Raw genomic sequence first — 12,425 nt, forward strand, 5'->3', positions numbered from 1 at the left:
GTTATATGTTAAAAAAGAGTTTAAAAAGCTGAATATTTCAAAAAGTATAACATATTTGGAAAAAGTTGAAAGTTTCCCATCATGTGCTACATTTTTTGATATTTGACTGGTTTCTGTAGCTGAAAGTAGGCTGAAGTTATCGGACGGCAACATATTGGTTGAAATAAGAAAAAGAAGATATAAAGATTTGAAGAACTGTAGTGGAATACTGTAAACAGCATTCACACTAATAACAGAAGTCTGGAGAAGGAACCAAGGCGACATTTTGCAAAACTGACCTGATGACTGAAACTGTTTTCATTAGCTAAAGCTAGGTAATCACTAAATAAAGAAACACCTTAAATACTTAGACTGTAAGTCAACTAATACTCGAGAAGAAACAATAACATTAATAACCCCTAATGTAATGTAATGTAACCCCTAATACAATTCTCAGACCATAATGAGCTCATTTGAAAGCGTATTTCATCCCAATGTCCAACCACTTACGTTGGATTGGTTATCAAAGAGCCTTTTTACCAGTTATTTCCATTACAATGACCCTTGTAGCTTTTAGGAAAGCCAACATACCACCACAGCCCTGGACAGGCCAACACACCAAAGTATCAGTTTCCTGAATCCTAAGTTCCTGATCGTGGAGACTCTTGGTGCCCCCAGAATAACTAGCAGGGGTCATGTTGTTGAGTGAGTTCAGAGTAAAAGAACAACTGGCCAACACTTGTAGTTGTAGACAACACTCCAGGGGATTTTTCTGTAAGAGTGCCAGAGCTTGAGTGCTTTCATGGCTTCTAGTTCAAGGCCATGAAGCCCCCCCATCCCGTGTAGTGTAAAGTTCGAATCAACATGCATCCTATGTTACCGTCATGTCCATTAATCAGTGTTACATATGTCTAAGTAGCCTTTAATGCAATCGTGGAGATTGTAAACACATACATAGTCTGGCTTTCTATTACATAGGTTATTTAAAGAAATCTTGCTTTGAAAATGTGAATTGAAACATTGTCTCCTTTATTTTAATTTGTTTACTTATCAGAAAACCCCTCAAAAAAAGTCTACACCATGCTAACAACTCTTCAAGGATGGAATCAAGCCTCAAGGAAGTGCACCGTTAATGGGGCTCATTCACTGGCGCTTCCACAAACAACAGCCAGCATAATTATTACATTCAAATGAAGTATATTAGCTTTGGATAATAACAAGGAGGAAATGAGCGGAAGCATTCTCTTTTCTTCTCTCCCTCCTGACAGCCTGTCAGTATCCGTCTCATGCAGCTCACTGATCCAGTAATGAGTGATCCGACAGTGAAGAATAAATATATTTATAACTAGTTTAGCTTGTTCCAGAGGTAGATAAAATATCTAAGTGTGTTAGGTCTAACTCGTAGTGTGTGTTTTGCTCCGCTCACCGGTCCGTCACAGCGGGTGGAGCTGCAGGATTTCTGCTTCACACACGTTGCATACCGCTATTTTATTGTCATTTTCGGACACCTTAAAATACTGCCAGACTGGTGAAGCCATTTTGGGGAGCTTGTTTTGCCGTGCACAGAGAAAAGTGTCATGTAATCGGCTCTCCTGATCGGCCTTTCTAGAGAGCACCGATCGATCAGCAGAGAGTGAATATCGGCCGATAACGATCGGCGGCGGATCGATTGGAGCATCCCTACTTATTATACACCCATGGATGGAATAGGTCACAACAGTACACTAGCTTAATGCTAATATCAGCACACTAACATGCTCAAAAAGACGATGCTGATGATTGGCAGGTTTAATATTTACCATAAACATCATCCTAGTTTAGAATGTTAGTGTTGCACATTTAGGTTTGAAATCCAAAGTATTGCATACCCAGTGGCGCTGCAAGACACTCTGGGGGCCGCAGGCAGACGACATGCACCCCAACACATCCAGCACAACTGCCAGCACAAGTAGTAGTAGTCGACCGACTGGCCAACCGACGGACAGACTGAAATTGCCATCCTTAGAGCCATATTTTCTAGACGTGTTGTGAATAGATACTATTCAAGAAAATGTAAGTAACGTGATACAGCAAAAAGTTTAAAACAGCGTATTTTTGGTATATTCATTTTAATGTCACCTGATATATAAGAAGTGTGTTTTTATATATTCATGTGTGTACTTAATTCATTTGTATGTAATAGTAGCAGTTTGTATAAACAAGAAACTGGAGATATGATAAGTGAAAACTTCCCTGTTAGAAGTAAGGGAGAGGGGAGAGATGAAATATCCTTATATGGGTACAGCGTGGCAAACATCTGGAGGACAGCAGAGTAGAATGTGTGTGGGTGTGTTCATTGCAGTGGCTATATATGCTGTATAATAACTGCTTAATTGTACTTGTGTTTTATTGATTTCTTTCTGTTTTATTGTTTCATGTTGTGAGTACTACATTTCCACGACATTGTGAAGTAGTGGGCTTAACTGTGCTTAATTACTCTGTATGAAATAGGAGCAGGTTTGCATGACAGGAGACTGGAGATGTGGGAGAAGGAGATATTCTTATTTAAACACAGCATGTCAAGTATCAGGAAAGTCTACATGTCTTAAGTGTATGTGTGTGTTTAATTACTTTGTATCAATAATAGTAGTCTGTGTAACAAGAAGTTGGAAATATGAAAAGTGAAACCGTTGTATTTGGAGTAAGATGTGTGCAAGGGAATGTCCTTATTTGGAGATAGCTCGGATCTCTGGAATGCTGAAATTAGTGTGCGTTCTCTATATATGTTTATACTATTTCACTGCTTGAGAGCAGAGGTAATGTTTTCCTCGTTATTATTGATATTAAAGTAATTCACATATATTGCTTGTATTAGTCAACTATAACAACTATATCTTAAACATATGTGAAACTGTGTGTGTGTGTGTATCGAAATGATGGGGGAAGGGGCCAGTGAGGGAAGTCTCTGCAAAATGTGTGTGTATGGAGGCTTCCACCAGATAACGAGCTTGTTATTCAGTGCCGGTTCGGGCCGGACACCAAATGTGTCTGTTTTACCTCAAATGTTAAAAGACTCTTGTTTCCGGGTCCTCGGTTGGCTCGCGCTGATTCGCTACGAAAAAGCTCATCGTTTTTATATCACCCAATGAATGGGTGATGGGAGGAGAATCTGGCACAATTCCTCCCCGTTCTTTTTGCATGTAAGTCTGTTGTGGCCTTAGATCGCTCTCTTTTTCCTCCTGCTGCCAAGACCGGAAGATTTAAACAGCACTAGGACCAAGAGCAGGAGTACTCCTATTGTATTGTATTATTACCTTTTATAATTAAAACAGATTATTGTTTAACTTGTATCCTGGTGTACTTTGATTCCCTTCCTTTTATGATTTTAAGCAGCTCGACACGCGGAGCCGAGGTGGGTTTTTAGACCCCTCAGACTCCTACAATACTTAATTTAATTCAGATCTGCCTTATGGCAACCATTTATTGATGAAAAGTAGGATGATACATTTCCGTGTAGTTGCTATTTTTTACTATATAAGTTTAATTCTGTTATTTCTTCCACATGGACATTATTTTGATTTATTTAATGGAAGATAGCATTGGCTAACCCCAACCCTAACCCTCTTTCACAGAAAAGAAAGTGAGAAATCCAAGTGTATCCCAATTAGGGATGGGTATTGTTAGGATTGTATCGATACCGGTACTGCTTATCGGTATCGGTATTTTTCGATACTCTTCAATAATTTGGTGCTCAAAATTATAGACAAGATTACAAGATGTGAAGATTAAACAACAGTCATTGTATTGTAAATGTATTTTTATTTATTATTTAATGTCATACCAAGCAGGTATGAGTGTGTTTGACAGTGTGTCTCTGGAAGGGGGGCAGTAATTAGGGGCAGTTCATAAATCCATGTAAACATGACCATTATTCAGTTAAAACGAGACGCTATGTTTGTATGCCCTTAAACACAACAGCAAAGGTAAGACATAATTATTATCATGGCTACGTAAAGTGAAGATGTTTTCTTGCTCTTTCCTGGCTGCTAGTTCAGTGATGAGACTTACACCAATGGAATCAGCTTTCATGTGATATGTTGTTTGTGCAGATAAAATGACATAGAAAATATCGCTTTTGCCAGTTATGTGCTAAAGTAGCCGTTAGCCCTGTTAGCCCGTTTTGCAAAGTGTTGATTTAGACTCTTGGTGTTGGACTTCTGTTCCGTGTAGCTCAAATGGTTAATATCGTCTGTTAGCTGAGTTTTTCCCGTTAAGTGGGTATGCATCATTAATAGGTTGTTAAATGTTAAGAAGCCTTGGCACAGCCCCACCTAGTGTCAGCAGAAAGTATTAAAAATAATGATTGCAAAAAAAAAAAAAATATATATTTTAAGATCATGTTTAATCATCTGATTCGTCTGTACATTGCTGTTTTAGTCTGTGTTCTTCTAATTAGTGTCTACAGTGTGTGCCTATTGAGCTGTTTAGAGCCATGTGGGACAAAACCCGATCATGCCCCACCCTCTCACTGTCTAAGTCAGGGATGGGCCCCCACCTGCTCTTTTTGCGGCCCTCAGATTAATTTATAAACGTAATTAATAATAAAAAAATATATATATTTGTATTTGATTTACTTGTAGTACTGATACCGTCCACTAGACTCCTAGTTACGTCGCGAGATGCGTACACGATTTAAAGTACCGCGAAATAATCTGTGACGCGTTTGTGTGTATTGTGTTTGTTTCCCGGGGAAACCCTCACAAGAGACACCGGCTGTTGTTATGCCTGCTGTGACGTTAAGTTGCCGCTTGTAATTATGTCTTTACAAGCTTAAAAGTTGTATTTATCATCTGAATTTGGTGAAACAAGTGTAATATTCTAAAAAACAATACTATGTTTATTTTAAATCAAATGAAAACAAACTGTCACAGACCCTTCCGTGTTATTTATTATTACTATACGCTTTTCATTCATAATTTCAGCGGGAGGGAGGGGGAGGGGCGCTGAGGAACAGCAGAGTGCGGGCTGACAGGTGTCTGTGTTGACATTCCCCTTATTGTGGAATAAGGGGAATGCAGAGACAGGCTACAAGTGTCTTAGGTTCAAGTTAGACAACTAATGTCTGGGTAGTGTTCATGACTTCATGTTTATGTCATCTTAATGGTTAATCTCAATGCACACACATTTTCTGTGCTTTCCAATAGTTTAAAATAGTTGTATTCCACTGTAACCTGTTCAATACAAACATGCCACTTGTAAAAATGAAATAACATTTGTGAACTGATATTTGTTTAGTGAGCTTATTAGAGTGTGTTCCCTGAAATATTGTAAAATGTCAATGAAGATGTCAGATTTAGTATATTTGTTAATAATTACATACAACACATGGACTTTTTGTGTGTGTTTTCCAAGTGAATCTGCGGCCCCCTGGTGGCCAGTACATCAATTATGTGGCCCCCACCACCATCAAAGTTGCCCATCCCTGGTCTAAGTGAACGGTGACTGTAAAAACTACACTGCACATGCTCAGAGTATTTTCCTATTTAATGTGTGTGGCAACAAAATAATGACCATAGGGGCATAGTGCTGCCATCCCCACCATACGTCATCTCACATAATTCAGAGCTGATTGGCTGTAAGTACGTGTGCCGCGAAAAGTGTGGTGTGTGAAGAGGAGACGAGAGGGACGAGAGACGCATCCTAAAACCAGGAAGTAAGCTGCACATGGGTTCCCTTCACAAAAAAGCAATGAGATTTCTCCATAGGATTTTAGAAAATAGCTCAAAATAAGATCTGTGACCTGTTAGATAAATGCACGTTTTGTTCAGCCGGATAATATCCACATGTCGACCCTACTTTTATAATTTTTAAATCTATCGATTAGATTTATGATAGACTTTTGAAACTACAAGAAGATAAGGAGGACTTTTACAAAAAAGTAATAGAGATTTTTGTCCAGAAGGATAGGCAAATGGACTTCATCTTCAAGTCAAGGTAAGACCGCAATGTTATTGAAAATGGAATCTTACTAAGAGAGAACAATTCAATATTTAAGCTTGGCCAGTGAGATCCCTGAGCTGTCCTGTGGCGGATCTATGAGGAGGAAGTCGACAAGTAGGTGAAGGACGGAGGGGATTCTGACGATGTTCAGCAGGATCCAGCAGAGCGCTTCCGAGAAGGAGTTGAAAATGCAGGGGCTGCTTCTGCACCCGAAGGTCAGGCGAACGGCAAAATAGAGTTTGGACTCTCACTTAATACCGAACAAATTCCACTGAGACGGATGAATGGGGATGATTTTGAAGGCATCGGTAATGTCCGCTTTGCAGAGCCAAGCTCCGTGCCCTGTGAACTTGATCATCTTTAATGCATTAACCACTGAGGCATAGTGAAGGGAAAACTGATCTGAAGGGATGATACTATTGACGCTGCAGAATGGGCCGGAACGGGGAGCGGACAGATCGAAAATCAGCCTTTTTTTCTCAGAGTATTTGCGTGTGGCTATTCCGATGGGATTTGAACGGAACACTGGGAAGGGGGAGGAGCTAAAAGGACCGATTATATATCCTTTGAGAAGTTCTTTGTCGATGAGCTGGGAAACTATGTTGGGTTCTTTAGCGTCTGACTGTAAGTTTCTTGCTACGAAAGTCACTGTGGGAGATGAGAGACCCCTACCCTGAAGCCTTGGGAGAGCCCTGACAGGAGATAGTCCACAAACACGGAATCTGGGTGAGTAGATAGCTGAAGGATGTTAATGGTAGTGGAGGGGTGATATTTCAAAATGTTTTTCCACCACGAGGTTTCTGGCGCAGAGCTACTGTGAGGCTTTGGCTGCACCTGGGGCAAAGGGACTTTGGGTGTGCATCCCTGCAGGAACTGCAGATATGAAGACATGTACAGTAAGGGTGAGTGCAAAGATTTTCGTTAAAGCTAGTACAAATCCTATTTTCGTGTCTAATCTGCACCTGACGGCTTGGTCTATCATTCCCAGCATACTGCATGTGGGAGGCTCTGGGCGCGGAGAAAGGCACTGTGAGGCCGAGGGGAGCGATGTGGCCCTGCGCTCCGCAACTGTTGCATGAGATAGCAGATTGGCCGCCGGTAGCCATCACGAGCAGCCCAATGTCCATCACTGACCAATCCAGGCGGATATTGCAATGCGCTAGGTAGAGCGCTGCTTTTTTTTGTGGTATTGATAGAAGACAAATCTAATGTGAATGTCTGCAATAATGGCCATATACGCATCTAATTCTACTCTTTTCTCAGGGTAGACGGAGCAGAGAACGTCACGGAAGACGCCGAAAGCTACCATAAATTGCCCTAAGCTGATATCTCTGATAAGCCTGGGGTCTGCGGCCTTAAAGACGGCGGTGATATTTCCTCCTGTGGCGATGGCTTTATCGCACTCCGGGGAGGTCAGAATAAGGCTAAGCAGATTAACATCCTTCCCTTCAAGAAATGTCTACCTAAGCCATGAGGAGATGTTGGCGGCTTGGGAAATAAAAGGCCTACCTGAAGGGGGGGCTGGGAGGGCCGAAGCCAGTGAATAAGGGGGAGCTACTGCTGGAATGCATGGAACACCCTGACCCGGCGGGACTGAGGCAGAAAGCGCTGCTCTGAGTGCAACGGAAGTTGAAGCTCCTGTAACGGAGTCTTCCAGGGCCTGGAGGCGAGCATCGATAGCTCTCATGGAGCTAGCCAGGGATTGCAGGGAGCCGGCCACGCTACTCTCCATGAGGGGCGTGTTAGTGCTACTCCCGGCCTGGCGAGCCCGGGAAGGGGTGGATTTTGGAGGCGGATGGGATCCTGGAGGGCTCGACTTCCTGCCCTTTTTACCTCCGCGGCTGTGGCCGCGTCCTCGCCCTGGTCTCTCTGGGGAGCTGCCTGGAGCTGTTGCCCCGGACTGGGGAGCTACGCTGGAGACCTAGTCCGAGAGCTCTCGGAGCTGAAAGAGAGTGAGGCCTGGGGCTGTGGGAATGCCCTGCTGCAGGAGCCGGGCGATGAGGAAGTCTGCCTCCGATGATAAGCCGCTGTGGGGAGCCGAACCGGGATCGAAGATTTCCAGAGAAGGTTCGTGTTCCGAATTGTCTGAGTTGGACATCTTGAGCTAATTATTTCTTATGTTTTTTCTCACGAGGAGCAGTATTGTAGTACTACCACGGCGTGTGGTCACCTGAAATGACAACTGACAGGGAGGAAGAGCAGGCATTTAAGGAATTTAGCATGTGCAGCAATTGGCTGCTCTTTTTAGAGAGGTTTAGCAAAAAAAAGGTCCAAGCGGACTAAGCTTTGGGCACATTTGGGTACATTTGGTTCCATCAGTGCCATTTAACCTTTTTCAGGTACCAGACTGTAAAAATCATTGTATAACATTTAATTATCACTATAGGTATTCATTCCATAAAAAAAAAAAAAAGTATTATTGTAAAAAAAATATCAGTGTGTGTATGTCTGTGCGGTGTGTGTGTGTGTGGGAAGTTCCCTCTTTGCATGAGATGCATGTTACTTGCACAATAAAAATTAGGAAACTTTGGAAACATTTGACTCCAACTGGAGCAGATTTATTTAAAAAAAATTAGCAACACACAATACCAGAAGCATTTTTTGAGTAAAAACAAAAAACTTTATACAAACCCTGAATGTTACAGTATTACTCCAGTAAGTCATAACAGTTATTTTTGGAAGTGAAGCACAGAGGGACCTGACACTTCCTGCAGTACACAGGTATCTTCACCCTTCTGTTGCCAGCATCAAAGCACCTCCTGCAGTACCTCCTGACCTTGGTGGCATCTTCCCCATAATACTCGGGCATCCAGAAGCCATATCCTCATCGCCTTCCTCACTGTGAAAACAAATGTGGAAAAAACAAATAGATTAATTCTCTGGCTTGTACTTTCAAAAATGTAACTCAAATCAGAAATAATTTCTCTACAACAAAGCAGAACATCAATTTTGAGTGTGTGAAATAACATTATATCACTCAAAATGTATACCGTGTAAATGATGTGAGACGGGTTTCATATACTCTGTTCAATATTTAATATTAATATTCCGTCCGTCATATATGTGTGTATGTGTATATATATATATTAGTGCTGTCAATTTTTTTTTAATTAATTGCGTTAAAATATTGAACGCATTTAACGCATGTGCAGAATGGCCCGCCCCATACGTGCCACTAGTGGCAGCGCCAGGGTATGGCTGGAGTAGGCTACACCCATACCAAGAAATGGCTTAGCCCCACCATGAAAAATGATGTTAAAGTAAGCAAAATAAAGTCTGCCAACTCGCGGAGTAAATTGCACAGACAGCAGTTAGTAAGATTGATTTCAGTAGCCACGGTTTTGAAAACTTTTGTCACGTAGTGATCGTCTTCTCAATAGAACATCTTTGATAACGGCGTGGTGTTGTTGCAGGAAGTCCCAACGGAGAATACTTTTGCTGTAGTACAGGGGTGCACATAACTGGTACGCAGGGTATGTGCCTAATCTGAAATGCGTACCGTCACTTGTGTCACAAAGACAACCTGATCTCACCAGAATGCATTTTTAAAATCTACTTTATAGCTTGTAGTAACTCACGGGAGGCTTCTTTTATTTTATTTGTATTCATAATAATTTTTATTTTTCGTCAGAATGTATTATGGTGCATTAGTTACGAATTTTTGTTCTCAAAAAACAGTGCATTGTGTGTAATACAACTGTGATTTTTATTAAATTAGTTAGTTTTTAAGGAAGGCCAGCGCTTCAGCTGTGTCAAATAGATTGTTCCCTTTAGTTAACATTTTTTAAAAGCACATTATATTCCGATTTGATCATGTCCCCTTTATTGTATTACGGAGAGCAATGTGAGCATCCATTCCCATTGGATAACGGAGGATTTTACCCCGGAAGTAAGTATTCTCCTTACTGTCGATTGATTTTACAGTGATTTCTGCATTACTCATCAACTCAAAAACACCAGATTATCCTTGTTGATTACACAACATTGATTGGTTTAAGTTGTGTGCAATTCTTTTGTAATTTTCCCCTTCGATTCGGAGAAACAAATATTTGTTCAGTTTAGGATGGCCGAAGACACTACACTACCCAGAATCCTCAGCTGTTGTTCCGCGTTGCCTCAAGCTCTGTGATTGGTTGACCAACTGCATTCCATATAAAAAAAATGTTTCGTAAAAGATAAATCATACTTTATTCAGCAGTGCTTGCTTTACTCTTTGAAAGTTATCACATGAATGCATTGTAAATATTACACATCGGTCGTAGTTCTTTATTTATCTACAGAGATCTGGCCTCAAAATAGACCGGAAACTATTCTTTTACCGTTCTGTTTTAATTTCACAATAAAGTTAGTAGTAATAATTGTTTTGATATTATTGTTTTTTATTAGCTACTCATGTTAAGACCATCTTTTCTGTGTTGCTGTGGGGTTTTTCCATCGCTTTTTTGTTACAAATATCAAAACAATAACAGAATATATCCGTCGTAAACTAAACCAGAAACAGCAGTATATTTTATTTTGTTAACACTGTAAACTTGACAGCTTTTTAACCTATGTTTTTAACCCATACCTCATACTGGTTAAAGCACGTTATTACACGTTTAGAGTAATATTGAAATCTTGAAAAGGGATGTCCAAAATAGCAATTATATACAGTTTTTAATTAACTATTTGTAGAGAATAACGAGTAATGTATATACTTTATAGGGATCTGCAGATAAATATTTAGTCTTCTCAAGCACCAACAATCATTACATTACATTGCATTTAGCTGACGCTTTTATCCAAAGCGACTTACAATAAGTGCATTCGACCAACAAAATACAAGCTTGAAGAAAACAGAATCATAAAGTATCAGGTTTCATAGAGCCAAAACATTTCAAGTGCTACTCAACTGGCTTTAGATAAGCCAGTCCTCCAATAAAATATATCTCCTGATTGTTGGCACTTGACAATCACCTTCCCTGAATTTTACTCAGGTGTAACTAAAGTCTGCTTTAAGGGTTGTTTATATTTCACATCATTAATCAGAATCTGTAAAGTAACTAAAATAAATGTAGTGGAGTAAAAATACCTGGTTAACCTTAAAGAAAGCCCTCAGGATTAGAAAAGACCCCCATCACCCCAGCCACAAACTGTTCTGTCTGCTGCCGTCTGGCACAACAGCCGCATTCTAGGAGAGGATGTGGCTGTTGTGGAGGACTACAAGTACCTGGGAGTGCACTTATGGGCTGAACTGGAGGATCAACACTGACGCTGTGTCCAAGAAGGGGATGAGCAGACTCTATTTTCTGAGGAAGCTGAGATCCTTCCACGTGTGCAGCAAGATGCTGGAGATCTTCTAGTCTGTTGTGGCCAGTGCACTCTTCTTTGCTGCGGTCTGCTGGGGGGGGCAGCATCAGAGCCGGTGACACCAGCAGGATCAATAAACTGATCAGGAAAGCTGGGTCTGTCATCGGCATCAAGCTGGACCCCTTTGAAGCTGTGGTGGAGAGGAGGACACTGAACAGGCTGGTTGTCCATGATGGATAACCCCACCCATCCTCTCCACCAGCAGCTGGACAGTCAACGGAGCTCCTTCTCCAACAGACTGCTGCAGCTCCGCTGTCACAAGGACCGATACAGGAACACATTCCTGCCCACTGCAATAACTTTGTACAATAAATCACCTCTGGCTGGAAGAGAACTCTCTGCTCCATAGTTTCTCTTGTAATACAACCTTGCTGTACATTTTATACATATATAATCTGTTCAATATTTGATATTCCATATTCCATTGTCATATATTTTTGAATATGTATATTTTCTATTTTCTCTATTCTTGTTTATTTGTGGTTTTGTTTTATTGTAAAATGCCTTGTCTTTTATGCTGCTGCAACAAAAACAATGTCATAAATTGGGATCAATAAAGTACCATCTTATCTTATCTTATTTTATCTTACATCCGGACTAAAACCACCAGACTCAGGGACAGTTTCATCCCACAGGCCATAAGACTATTAAACACCTGAACTTTGAAATAACATCCATAGCATTAATCTGGCTGCTACTTAGAAATAATTTATATCATATTCCAATCCCTTGTATAGACTCTTATTGCACTATTTCACTTTTTTTCTTTTTGTATTGACTTGCACTATTTTTTCTGTGTATCTGTTTTATTGTGTTGCACTGTTGGAGGAGCCTGTGACCTAAGGGGGGGGGGAGGGGTAGTAGACGTTCGATTCCTGTTTTGAATAGTGTGCCGTCGATGGGTTTCATTCCATTTCAAAATGCTGTTTGCCGCTCAGCGTAAACTTCGCGCACTGCCACTCCAACATCCAATCACAGAGCTTGAGGACAAATCACGGGGTTTGTCAAGCAAAGCACATGGTGTAGTCCCAAACGATAGCTGAGGATTCTGGGTAGTGTAGTGTCTTCGGCCATCCTAAACTGAACACTATTTGTTTCTCCGAATCGCAGGGGAGAAT

General features: G+C 40.9%; 1 long non-coding RNA gene across 1 annotated transcript in view; it reads left to right on the forward strand.

Moving 5' to 3' along the window:
- The first annotated feature begins 5,052 nt into the window (after positions 1-5,052).
- Positions 5,053-12,425, forward strand: part of LOC117450119 (uncharacterized) — a 12,875-nt gene continuing 5,502 nt past the window's right edge. Inside the window, exons 1-3 of the long non-coding RNA XR_004552546.2 lie at positions 5,053-6,860; positions 6,947-7,121; positions 7,222-8,025. This is a non-coding gene — a long non-coding RNA (uncharacterized lncRNA). The remainder of the gene's footprint in view (positions 6,861-6,946; positions 7,122-7,221; positions 8,026-12,425) is intronic.

Source organism: Pseudochaenichthys georgianus, chromosome 7, assembly GCF_902827115.2.
Source record: "Pseudochaenichthys georgianus chromosome 7, fPseGeo1.2, whole genome shotgun sequence".
NCBI lineage: Eukaryota > Metazoa > Chordata > Actinopteri > Perciformes > Channichthyidae > Pseudochaenichthys > Pseudochaenichthys georgianus.